Here is a 12,633-nt window from a genome sequence, read left to right as displayed (position 1 = left end):
ACATTCAAGAAGGCCCCCTATTACTTTCTTGAACGCGGAAGCTCTAAAGGGTTAGACTTGAGAGGAGAAAGAGAAAAAAAAATACTTGAAAAAGAAAAAAAATCTCCATACTTGTGCATAGAGGGTGTACCAGAGATCTGTTCTTTGTTGTTCAAGAATGTGGATGTAGGATCATTGATTTGGTTGGATCTTTAATCAAATAAGAAATCAATTTCGTGGTTATGACTATTGGAGGAGGTAAGATAATTTTTTGTATTTGTTTGCTTATTCTAATCAATAGAAACAGAGTTATATGCATCAAATCGGTTCTCATTTGAACCATATCCAATCATCCTTCGTATTTTTGAGATTTGGACAATTAGGTTCAGATCCTTTTATTACTATTGGTTTTCATGGCATACTTAAGGGATTATTATTATCAATTCTCTAGGCACTCAACAAACTTCCTTCATCATGTAGACACCCCAATTGAGCCACGTAGATATAATTAAGCAGTTCTTGATCCTTAGTAGCGGCAAGCTATGGAAGATGAAATTTCAGCATTTGATCAAAATAACACATGGACTCTTGTTGAACTTCCGTAAGGAAAATGAGCCATTGGTGCACAATGGGTGTACAAAATCAAGTATCAAGCTGATGGAACAATTGGGCGCTATAAGACAAGACTTGTGGCTAAGGGGTACACTCAGGTTAAGGGTTTGAACTTCCATAACACATACACACTAGTGGCTAAACTAGTTACAATCTGGTGCTTTCTGTCAGTTGCTGCTAGTCGGGGGTGGACTCTTCTCCAATTTGATGTTAACATGCTTTTTCAGAATGGTGATCTCCATAAGGAAGTCTAAATGGAAATTCCGCCAAGTCTTTATACTCCAGGAGACAACCAAGTGTGCAAACTAAAAAAAATCCTTTATGGTCTATGGCTAGCCTCTCGACAGTGGTTTGAAAATTTTTCAAATGCCCTCAAGCAATATGGACTCACTCTTCTTCTCCTCTAATTCAGGCTCATACATTGTTGTCCTTGTTTATGTCGATGATTTGATCATCACTGACAGTAATCCTGATCAAATTAATGATCTAAAGCAATACTTGCACAAGTGTTTCCGTCTCAAAGATTTCTTAGGGATTGAGGTTCAACGCTCTTCATTTGGATTTTTTCTACATCAATGAAATACCTACATGACATACTACATGAAGTCGGCATGACTAGTTGTCACCCAACATCATTTTCAATGGATAAACAACTACAATTTGACGAGCATAGTTTCTTACTTCTAGACCCCAGTCGTTTCCGCCGCCTCATTGGCCGATTAGTGTATTTAACCATCACACGACCAGAACTTTGTTACTCTGTTCATGCCCTCGATCAACATATGCAACACCCAATTGAAGCTCACATGACTATAGCCTAGTGCATCCTCAAATATCTCTCTGCCTCTCCGAACAAAGGCCTTTTCTTACCTTCATCAAATGACTTCATTGTTCAAGCCTATTGTGATGCTGACTATAGAAGTTGTCCAATCTCCCGATAATCCACAATAGGATATGTGATCTTTGTTGGTAATTCACCTGTGTCCTAGAAGACAAAGAAACAGAACATTGTAGCCCACTCATCAGCCGAGACAGAATATCATGCAATGGCTTCCACCACTACAGAGTTGCTCTGGCTCAAACGCCTTCTTGTTGATCTCAACATTTCTGTCACTCATCTATTGTTGCTTCATTTTGACAATCAAGTTGCTTCTCATATAGCATCAAATCCAGCTTTTCACGAACGAACGAAGCATATAGCAATTGATTGTCACTTCCTGCGTGAACATGTTCAAACCAAGACAATCAAAACTTTTCACATTTCAACAAAGGAGCAGCCAGTTGACTTGTTTACCAAAGCTTTAGGAGCTAATAGATTTCATTATCTACTTGGAAAGTTAGGCATTCGTTCTCTTCATGCTCAACTTGATGGGGGTATTACTCTTAAAGAAAGTTTGAACATTCCAGAAAGCCAGGCTAGCAACCCAGAGACATTCACCGCATGTTCTTTCCCCCAATACCTCATTGCATCTATATTTATACATGTCGTCATTCGATGAGTTAAGAATAAATGAGATAGAAAGTTTTTTTTTCCTGTGCAAACTATACTCTGCCTGTTTCTGTGAATTTTATATTGTTTTACAGAGAAAATCTGGGTCATCTCCTCTAATTGGTCTTAATGGGTGTATTGTTAATGGTTTAATAGGCATCATGTTAATGGGTGTATTGGTCCCTATTTATAGTGTTTGGACCTTGCGTTTTCTAGAATCTTTTTATATTTTGTCTTTACCTATTTTATCCATCAATTATTATTTCAAAAATTCTAGTAGTTAAATGATTAGTCTAAGCAATGTTTTTAAACCATGATTGACTCGGACGGTCAGACCGTCGCCTGGGAGCCGTCCAATCAACCAGTTCTGTGTTTTACTCCAAACTTGGTCTCTGGCCAAAAACCGTTGAATTGGTCAGTTGACTTGGGTGATCAAACCATTGACCCAGGTGGTCGAACTGCCAACCCATTCAACGGTTTTTGGCTGTTTTTTATTTTAACTATTTCTTTTTTTATTTTTTTGTCATAATGGGTCATCCATTCAAATAGGATGGTTGAACCATCAACCTAAAAACCGGTGGTCAAAACGGTTCTAATTTCAAGTTGATTTTTAAAAAATTGAATCTAAACTAATCAAGTCTAACTCAATTGAATTAGTCAGGTTGATGGATTTGTATAAATCCACTGTTTTACACCTTTTAAAAATCAAATTGCATTTTATTGGAATTAATATATTAGAAATACTAATACCATGCACCAGCAACTCATAAGCAGAACTATGGGTAGTTTGTTAAATGGACCCTTAACAAATTTTGACAAGTAATGACTCAGGTAACTACGGGAATGTTCTTTCCCAATCCGATGGGATTTGTTTTTTAAAACAGGTATAATATACAGGGAGCCAAGGTAAAGTGGTGGACTCGCACATTGCTTTCTCGAAAAAAAACTGGCCCCACCCAATTAATTGTTCTCATCGTTTTTTTCATAGACAGCCAATAAAGAAGATTTTTGTTCTCTTTTCTTTAAAAAAAAGTGTGGGTCCAACACGTATTAGCTAAGTAGGTGTTTGGCATCGGAAACGGTGTTGGGCATGTAGAATTGTAAGTATCGATTTTTGATGAAACGATGTTTATTTTTTGTTTATAATTGGTGCTGATACATAGACTATTTTCTGAGAAAATTAAATAACACTGGTTTTATTTAGTACCAGTGTTGGCAGTAATGTTTTTAACATGGTCTGTATTATCCAATGTTCAAGATGATGTCACATTATTGCACTGTTGGCAGCAATGCACCATTTTCTCATAAAACATTAAATTTGGTGTTGCTCCAGACGATACTTTTCCGATTTTCAAGGCGTGGTTTGGAGTAATGTTTTTTTTTTTCTGAAAAAATATTACCAAACAAGAGGGCATTGTTTGAAGCACTGCTTTCTTTGATGCGGTGCCTATGTGATACCTTTTTCTCAGAAAGCAACATCAATGCCAAACATCATCTAAGCAAATTGCTTTTTTTTGTTACAATTTTTACTTTTAAAAACAAGTAATATTATTTACTTTTAAAAACAAGCAAATTGCTTTTTTGTTACGATTTAGAACTGAACCATGTTCTTATTTTTATTTTTTCTATTTTTAATTTTTTAGAACTAATTTGCATTTTGTGGCAAAACTTAGGGTTTGTTTGGTTTGCTGGAATAGGGGTCTGGAATTGGAATCGGAATGGACTATTCCGATTCCAACTATTTGGTTGGGTGGAATCGGAATCTCATTCACATTCCTGTTGGAATGGCATTCCCCCATTTGAGGGAATGGCCATTCCCTGTTCCTCCCTTGGGAACGAAATCCCATTCCTATCGATTTTAATTCCCATTCTCATTCCTGTCTGAACCAACCAAACTATGGGAATGGACTATTCCGATTCCAATTCCAACTATGAACCAAATAGACTCTTAATTGCTGACTGCGACACGTAGGGAGCTCAATGCCAGCTTATGGTTAAATGTATATCATGTCTATAGATCAAAAACATTTTAGCTAGGTTTAAAACTGAAGCCTTTGCTTCTAAATAATCGTATCTCTCCAGCATTTAACGTCAAAATTTGAATAGATGATACTTAAAGCCTGAACCCAAAACAGTATAAAATCAAATCGGAAGCCCAATCTATGAACAACAGTCACAGTACAAATAATAGCTCAAAATAGTGCGCAGCGTGAAAAAAAAAAAAGTTTATATTAATGTTGGACTTTCAAAAGCCTGTGATAGAAATGAATGCTGCTTTTTTGTTGAAAATTCTCACTCAAGAATTCTGCGAGTCTATGAAAAATTGCATATCCACCTCCTTAGTGGCAGTTTTAAGTAATGGTCATCCTAATATATTCTTCTTCCTATTTAGAGGTCTCCAACAGGGAGGTTCTGCCCCAAATGCTTTCTCAAAGTTTGAATAATGCTGATTTGCATGAAACTCGGTTTGAATAAAGAATTAGAATTAATCATCTCCTTGTTGATGATGTATTTCTTTTTGGGAAGTGTTATTGGAAGTAAGTAATTGAAAATTTTTGTAGCTGGCCGGATAAAAAAGGTTAATATCATGGTTTTTAAAATTGGAATCGGTTTCGTTTTACTCCAGAACTGTTATTTTTTCAAAAATCGTTAATTTGATTAACAAAATGTTGACTCGGGCAGTTGAATTGTTCAATGATTTGGCCCATTTTTATTTTTTAATTTTTTTTGTCAGAACAAGTTATCCATTTGGTTCAAATGGTCTATCGACACAATTTTTGTGCTAAATTTGGAGTACAAAAAAAAATGCGGACAAATTCAAAGATTTTTTTTTTTTTTCAGAAATGTAAGTGGGATGCAAACTCTTTTTTTTTTTTGCAAAGAATACCCTATAATTCTATTGTCACAAATACAACCCGAACTTGTACTTGTAGCTTGTCACAAACACGATCTGAAAATCTTAACAACTTGTAGTTGTAGAAAAAACTTGCAACGATCAATTGTACATGCACAAGATAGGAGAATTTTCTTTTTTTTTTTGTAATAATTTGATAGAGCTTTTGGTTACAGCAACTCAAAAGCCAGAATCCTTTTGCCAACATTATATGGAATTATAACAGTTTCAAAGCTTTAATAGTTGAGGAGCCAAAATTCTTATTTTTCTTCCCTTGATCTTGGTGCAGCCCATTTCTTCTTCTTCTTTGTCAAAAGTAACGGAAGCAATGAAAGGACTAAAGGGGGAGCCGAAGGAAGAGCCAAAGAGGGAGCTCCAAAGGGGAGAGACGAAGGAAATGATGATTTCAGTTGAGCATGCCTCTCAACATGTAGGTGGATAACAACATCTAGTTTGAAACTTCAACAACTGCACACGAAACAGACTTCTTTCAAATTCTTCAGTCTTCTCTCTTCCTTCTCTTATTTTTTATCCTCTCTTTTCTGTAAAAGAGAAGCTCCTTCTTTCCTCTTTCTCCCGGCCACCTCTCAAAGAGCCAGAGAATTTGCTTGCTCTCCTTGGATGGGTACATTTGAAAAGCCCACCTCAAAGATTTGAAAATGAGAGGAACCATATTCGGCAGCTATGATTTCCTTCTTCATTTAACAATAATTTTGATGTTATTATAGGTAATGATTACCATTTAAATGGAGGCCCCACAAGATTGATTTGAACGACATCCTAAAGATTTGTATTATTTTGGCAGGTTTGTTGGCTCGAGATCTCCAATTAAGAGGACCATGGTGATCTTTATATAAGATTGATTGGAAGGGTTTGTAAAGGTGCCACTTGGCAAGCGACCAGACCCCACATATAAATGGAAATCTATTAATTGAGTTAAGTTAATCCTCCTTGAATCAGCCTACCATATCTTCCTTTTAACCAAATTGCTAATTAGGCATTATTGCTAATTAATTGGGCCCTACTAAAATTGATTAGAGAAAATCTCTCTAACTGATTTGAGAGTTTAAGAAAATCTTTTTAATTGCTCTCAGTGGTGGGCTTTGTCTATTCAATCCTCAACGTGGTAGGTGTGGGCCTTATTTACTTCACTTTTTGGGCCAAAAAATTTACATATCAACAAATGCCTCCTCTCCCCCAAGTTGGTGGTTGTTATTGTAATTGGCAATGCAAGTATCGACTTGCAAAGTTTACACTCTTGCAGGTTAGGAGTAGAGAATTTTCTCTCTCTTTTTTTTTGTACCATCAGTAGTTCATACTCTTACAGGTTATAAGTATGATTTTTTTTGTTTGGTCGCAGTTTATACTCGTATGGGCCAAGAGTAATACATAATTTTTTTTATTTGAATTGGCCATTCACAATTTATACTCATGTGGGCCAGGAGTGATACAAATAATTTATTTTGCAACTGCACCTTTTTCAGATTGCCTACGTACCCTTAGAAGGATCAAGTCATGATGTAGTTCACAAAGTGATTTGTACTTGTGACTTCGGGCTTTGTAGATAATTTAGGCTCTTATCTAAGAGCGCTTAGTGGATAGTTTAGGCTCGTGTTCGGGAGCACATTTTGGAAGTTGAATTATTTATACTCGTACTCAAGAGTCTTGTAAACAGTTTATGCTCATATCTGAGAGTAAATTTTGAATTGCTTAGGAAGTTGAGTAGTTTATACCCATACTCGGGAGTCTTGTAAATAGTTTAAACTCATATTCGGGAGCAAATATTGAGTTGTTAAACAGTTGAATAGTTTATATTCATACTCAGGAGTCTCGTAGACAGTTTATACTTGTATCCAGGAGCAAACTTTGAGTAAAGTTGTTTATACTCATGCCTTAGAGTCTTTTACACAGTTTAAGCTCATATATGAGAGCATAGATAGTTTAGGCTCATATCCACGAGCGAACTTTGAGTGTTCCTCTTTTTTATTATATAGTTTAAACTCATATATAGGAGCATAGATAATTTAGGTTCTTATCCAATAGTGAATTTTGAGTTTTTTTTCTTTCTAATAGATCGTTTAAACTCGTATATAGGAGCATTAATAGTTTAGGCTCATATCCAGAGCGAATTTTGACTCATTTTCTTTTCGTGTAACATATGATTGTATGCACAACATACATCCTTTAGAAAAGAATTTCTCTTGTATGTACTCTTGTAGAGTAATTGGAAGTCGAAGGACTTGTTTCAAAACTTCATTAGTTACCACTCTCGGTGATTGGGTAGCAATGTTCTTGTCTTGTCTTTTTTTACTTTTGGGGGTTTCTGTGATCGAATATTCCTTTTAATTTGCTTTGATTGTTTAGAGTGGATTGGTGTGTGGCAAGATACTCCTAACATGTAATGATGGTCCAATCATCTTTTGAGAGTGACGTGGTGAATGGGGTGAAGGAATTTCATTGACTTAAGACCTATGCTTGTCCTCGATTTAGTATTGGCATTAGTGTATGGCAAGAAGTAGAAGGGTCACCGGGCCTGAAACACTCGCATGTTCAAGACAAATCACAGCAGCGGCAAGCAGTGAACCCAGGCCACTGCTACATCTTTCAGTTGAGTCAAACGAGAGGCCACTGCTTGAGACCATTGCCTCAGCGGCAAGCAGCTAAGTCAAACCTGGAGGTACAGATTGTGCAAAAGCTTCAGCTGAGAGAAATCAGCACGGATCTCACCTGAGAGATGGTTGGACCGGAGACTAAGAATGCGTAGTTGGGAGAGACGGCCGGGGGTGTTGGGCGGGATCGGACCCACAAGACCTCCCTCCAACAAGACCGATACCGGGGAGACGGAGGACGACGACATGCGACTGGTTGGCATCGCATTTGACTCCGACCCAAGATCAGGCGGAAGCGGAGGAGTTCCATTGAGGACGATTCGACGACCCAAGAGCGCTTGCTTGTCCTGTGTCAGCTCAGGATGGGCTCGACGACCCAAGAGTAGTAACGAGATGAAAAAGACAAGAAACAAGAATCGGATAACAATGTCATTGGAGGCGTCTTCGGCGAGAGATGCACAGGATTTTGTTTGTATTAGATGGCTTGCAGGGGTGGCTCGTGATGGCGGTTCTGGGTTCGATGCAGAGCGGCATCCCGGCGACGAACCATGCGAAGGAGAGAAAAGCTGCTTTACTGGAAGCCTGGAACGGAGAAAGAGAAAAGATGCGAGAGACAGAGAAACAGAGAGAGAGAGAGTAATAGTAGAGTAACGAGAGATGCACTTCGCACGTTTCTAGGACGCGTGGCGTGTTCTCATGTTGCGCGAACGGTGCCCTGACGCTGCCTGGACTGAAACCGTACTCCTCGCACTTGCGATTCAATTGTCGTTTTTTTTTTAGTTTTTTCTCTTTTATCATTAGGCCAGCCAGATAACATAACAGAAAATGACATAAGTAAAATTGATGCGGTGAGCGTGGATCGAAAACGCGACCTTCAGATCTTCAGTCTGACGCTCTCCCAACTGAGCTATCCCCGCTGACCCGTATCCAATATGACCCTATAATTGTTATTTTGAAACATGAATTTACATGTTCATATAGACAATAGTTTGGTGAAAACTATTAATATTGGTCTATGTTTTCGGATCAATATGTTAACCTGTTACACGTGGTTGTTTGGAAATCATCAATCTGATGAAGTGGTTACTGTTATCAGCACCGTCTTCAGAGCTTTGCCATTGATTGCTGATGCTAGGGACTCGGTGCATCAAATGATCTTGCTGAGTCTGCTTTTCGTTCCTCTGAGATTGTAAGGTGGAGTGGTTTAGCACTGATTAATATTTTTGCACTTTAGGCTGCATTTGGTTGCAGTGCAGATTTATTTGCATTGATGCAAAACTATGATAGTGGAAATTATTTGGGTGCAAGTTTTGGTTTATTTTTATTTCAAATTTTACCTTACATTGTTTGGTTGCATTAAAAATGAAATAAAATAAGATTTAATAAAGTAAAATCCTAAACAAAATTAAACCAAAATTTGCATTTTTTTCATTTGCACTCTATTACATTTGTATTAGTGCAAATAAATTGCATTGTAACCAAACACAACCTTAGGCCCTGTTTGATTTGTGGAAATTGGGGTATGGAATTGGAATCCGAATGGGCTATTCCAATTCCAACTGTTTGATTGGGCAGAATCAGAATCTCAATTCCATTCCTGTTGGAATGACATTCCCCTATTTGAGGGAATGGTCACTCCTCCCTCCCTTGGGAATGAAATCCCACTCCTGCTTACTCCCATTCCCATTCTCATTCCTGTCTGAACCAAACAGATTATAGGAATGAACCATTCCAATTCCGATTCTGATTCCGGCTGTGAACAAAACATACCCTTAATTTCTAATAAAATACATTTCAGTAGCTATAGAAGCAGTAGATAGAGCATAGCATCCAGTCCTTCCCTTCCCAAAACCTCATATAGTTGGAACGGGACCAACGTTGGCTATGGCCCTTTATTTTTCATAAATTAATGGCAAGGGATGATTTGTATTAGTATCTAGTGTAGGTTTTATTTATCAATACCGCCAGGGGATTCCATAACTGCAGAATAGAAGGCCTTGGTGTTTGGAATACAAAAATCTGTTGAAATAGGAGCTGATAAGCTGATAGTGTTGGGCCTTGAGGGGGGTCAAGGACCATGAGGAGTCGTGAAACCGGGGCTTCGTATACGTACACATATGTAAGACTTTAAACAAGAGATGGACACCACTTACAACTCAAAAGCCTAAGCTATTGGGTTATGGGTCACTCTTATATATAAGTTCCTTGCACTTCTTATGTCTTTCTAATGTGGGATTCTCATTCGTTCCTCATTCCATAACCTACTCACATGTGCATCCCAACAGATAGTTGAAGGAGATTCAAAAGTAATCATCAGCCGGCTGCAACAGACTGAAAAAACTCTTTGGTACTTTCAAAATGAGCTAAAAAAGGTTAGAAGACTATCAACAAATTTGCAAGTGGTCTTTCAATGGGTGCCAAGGCCGCTTTGCAGGTAGTAAAGCAAGGGGTAACCAGGGCACAATGTTTTTGGACTCAGTTGTAATAGTTTCATGTCTGGTTTCAGGGTTTGCTTGTCTTGTATTGCCTATATTTGTAATGGGTAGCCGAGGCAAGCTGTACCTTTTGCCCCTTTAATTAAATTACCTTTTGGTGTATATATATACTCAAAGCTATATACAATTAAATTACATTCCCACTACGCAACCGCGTCTGAGGAGAGTAGGTCCAAATTCCAAGGTTCAAATCCGATACGCCCCTATATTGGGTGTATCGGGGGTCTAACCGCTTCAGGGGTGGAGGAGCCTTAAACCGGCTCTCCTGAAGCGGTTTCAAAAAAAATAAAAATAAATAAATAAAACAGTATTGATTCACCCAATACGCCCTTACCAGCGTATCGGGCGTATCGATATTTTGAACCTTGTCAAATTCCTTATTTCATCGAAGGAATCCCTAAAACAACCTTCCTTTTTTTTGGTTAGAAAATCCTTAAAACAATTTGTTATTTAACTCTTCAAAACAATCAATTACCGAACTGTATCAAGATGTGGAATGGAAGCCACTTTTATTTGTAACATTTTAGGTTGGTCAATACAAAGTTTATGAGAATTTTTTTTTTTTCTACCACAAATGCTTTGAGTTATCAAATACAATATACTAAATATAGGGTACCATTGCTGTTTTCTGAAAAAACTCAAATTTGACGTTTCTATTATAAATGTCAATACCTAATCCAATGCCTATATTTTTTGAGTAGAATTGATTATTTGATATAATGTGACAAGATCAATCAATCAACTAAATCGTCTAAAAACATTGCCAGTTAATCTGTTTTATTGTAGTATATAATAGATGTGTACCAAGTATCATCCATTAAAATTATTCATTTTATCAAACTAAATTTGTAGAATAACTACTTGGGAACCCTAAAGCTGTGTTTGGAAGGAGTGTAAATGCAAATTTACGCACTGCAAAATATTACACCTCCGGTTCAGGTGCATGCAATTGTGGACCAGATTTTACCTTCGATTTACACTCTTCTTGTTTGGCAACCACTTATGCAAAACAAGGGTGTTAATTTGTGACTGTTTGGATATTTTATAAGGATGCAAATTAATGTTTCATTATAAGAAGCCAAATAGCCACTATCCCAGAATTTCAAGAACCCAACTCAATGGGTGCATTTTATTGTTCTCGTGATGAATTTATGCATTCAAAATACAAGGAAACAAGTTGAAATGATCTCCAAAATCTCATAATGGCTCTCAGACGATCTCCAAAACAGTAAAATTAAATTTAATATTATGAACATGCATCTTCTTAGTTGCAGTTTCTCTGAATACTTATCCGTGTAGTCCAGTCCTATTGCTGTACAATTAGTAAACAAACGGGAAAACAAGAAAGCAGAGACACACAAAAGGCAAGATTTAAAACAGTTTCTGAATGACTCCCTCCATCCATAGATGGACTCTTATCAAAAGCTTCATTTTGATCTCAACTGGAATTACGATCCCAGCTTCCCCTGCTAGCTTCTGAAGAACAAAGTTTATCCGATAAAACATAATTTGACCACATGGTCCACATCTACATAAAAAGTATGTATTATGTTTACAGGAAAACTCTACATTGGTCTGTATTGGGTTCTCTCCATCTTTGATGAATCATGTTTAAATACATAGCTTGGTCACAGGTTTGGATAACTATATTTCAATGGCAGCTTGAATCTGACACATGAGTTACCACCATACCATAAATAAATGAAGCAATCATGCTGATTAGCTAAAAACCGGCTGAAGCCTCTGGATGTACGCTGTGCAAGGCTGATGATGGTTCGCTTGGAGTCTCTCTGTTGAACCCACATCAGTGATAGAGCATCCTTTCCGTGTCCTAACTTCTGACTATGGTTTGCATAGGTGCAAGCCTGGTAATCAGCTACTCTCAAGGAAGGGAAGTTGTAGAGAAGCAAAGGCAACAGTATTCTAATGTGGTGATTTCTGACTTGCCTGATAGACTTACTTTGAAGAAAGTTGCAGCCAATCTGATAAAGGCGGATTTGGCCCTCCAGTGAAATTATGACACCTGACACCTCATGCCAACTAAGTGCAGCATCTTGCCAACTAGACAGCTCGAGCTAGCTACAGGCAGCTCGCCACTTACAGGCAGCTTGCCACTTACAGATAGCTCGCCACTTATAGGCACCTCGTCACCTATAGGCAGCTCGCCACTTACAGGCAGCTTGCCACTTATAGACAGCTCGCCACTTATAGGCAGCTCATCACCTATAGGCAGTTCGCCACTTACAGACAACTCGCCACTTACAGGCAGCTTGCCACTTACAGGCAGCTGGCCACTCCACAGGCAGCCTAGTGTCTTATGAACAGCTCGCCTCCTAGTAGGCCACGAAGACCTGCCTCGGGTAGAAGCACCTAGGCACATTACCGGCGGCTTGGTGAAAAGTAGCTCGGTGCAAGGTAGCTCGTTGCAGAGCAACTCGGCGTATCGCAGAAAGATTTCCTACCTGACAACCGTACCTATCAGTCCAGAGGATTGCGCCCACGTCTCACGTCAGGCGGCATCGTGCACGCCAACTCTGCATAACGTCTCTCAACTGA

At 38.2% G+C, this 12,633-nt stretch overlaps 1 non-coding gene across 1 annotated transcript; it reads right to left on the bottom strand.

The window, feature by feature from the left end:
• Positions 1-8,426: 8,426 nt before the first annotated feature.
• On the bottom strand, positions 8,427-8,499 carry TRNAF-GAA (transfer RNA phenylalanine (anticodon GAA)). The gene has a single exon. It is a non-coding gene; the product is annotated as a tRNA-Phe (tRNA).
• Between the last annotated feature and the right edge of the window lie 4,134 nt (positions 8,500-12,633).

This window comes from Nelumbo nucifera, chromosome 3, assembly GCF_055504915.1.
Source record: "Nelumbo nucifera cultivar China Antique chromosome 3, China Antique-T2T, whole genome shotgun sequence".
Taxonomy (NCBI): Eukaryota; Viridiplantae; Streptophyta; class Magnoliopsida; order Proteales; family Nelumbonaceae; genus Nelumbo; species Nelumbo nucifera.
The sequence above is the reverse complement of the archived record's forward strand: the minus strand, read 5'-3'. Positions and strand labels throughout refer to the sequence as shown.